Below are 1,363 nucleotides of genomic sequence, written 5' to 3'. Positions count from 1 at the left end.
ATTATCGGACTGGATATAAATAAATTGCGGATTTATTTCAATAAATAGTCTCTTTAAAAGCTCTAAAGACTATTAAAGCCCCTGAGTGTAAGTAAAGGCTTTAAAGCTAGGACGAGATAGGAAGATTGTTATTAGGCACTGTTTTCCCCATGTAACCTTAGCCAGTGCCTTGATATTAATAATTTTACCCTATTTTAAAGTGGGGGAGGAGAAAAAAACTGATTTTCCCCCTACTTTTTCACCGGTTAGCACAAAAAGACTTAATTTAACAAGACGCACACAACATATTCTTATTCGATCTTAGAGACCTCATTCCTACAGTGTACGCCCTCTACGCCCCCCCCCTTTTGTTTGGCCTTTTTATTATAATTTATTTGACTAGACTTCGTGAAATTTGCCATATCCCGTGTATGATGATTTTACATGACAATTGTTTACTTATAAAGATATATTTTACTCGTATTTACTGTAATATATTATTGGTTTTGTCCAAGTCATGTGATTCGCTACGGTGGAGTTAACTTGGCCAGTGCGTCAAAAAAACGTCACTCAGTCATTTTGAAATTCAAATTATAGTAACACATTGCTTATGCTGAGGGTGACAAGCATGACACATTCAAAGCGATAAAGACTTGAGCTTCTTTTTCAATATTCCACCAAATAGAAAGTAACACTCTATTACACTCTCATGAAAAAAAAAGTTTCACACCAATATTATTTACCTACGAAAACATGTGAACCCCACACGACCCAGCCTATTAATAACATAGCTGAATAATGATCCCCAGTCAGTAAACTATACATAAAGTCTAAGGTACTGCACATTTGATTTGAGGGGCATTCTGAGGTGTTTAAGAGAAAATATTCTTACCCAGATTTTTGCCTTAAAAACAATTCTTGTCGTATCTGGAAGGAAAACAAAAAATTCCAACAGAATTATCTAGGATTAAATGAACATGATGAATAATAAACGGGCGTATTTTTTTGGGGCCGGGGGTTTGAATGTAAATCCCCTATAATGTCAGAATGTCTGTTTCGCCGAACTGATATATTGAATACTTTTTTCAAGGTCCGACTGCAACCTGCCTGCTTCGTGTGGCCTTTAAGTCTCCATTTGTCGACCATCATTCATAAATTCGTGGTCATTTCAGATTCAGTCGTAGCCTTTGGTTGATTTGGAACAACTCACTTTCCTTGTTGGGTGAAGCATTTCGACCAAACATTTTGATAAAAATTGCTTGTTTGCCTTTCATAAATCGTGTTGGTTGCATTGTAAATTTCATTGAACAGCTCGGCGTATATCTTGTTTACAACAATACAAGAAATATGTGAGGTCATACAAACTAAACATACAACAACCGAG

The sequence above is a fragment of the Mytilus galloprovincialis genome, chromosome 10, assembly GCF_965363235.1.
Source record: "Mytilus galloprovincialis chromosome 10, xbMytGall1.hap1.1, whole genome shotgun sequence".
Lineage (NCBI taxonomy): Eukaryota > Metazoa > Mollusca > Bivalvia > Mytilida > Mytilidae > Mytilus > Mytilus galloprovincialis.
Note: the sequence above shows the minus strand (reverse complement) of the source record.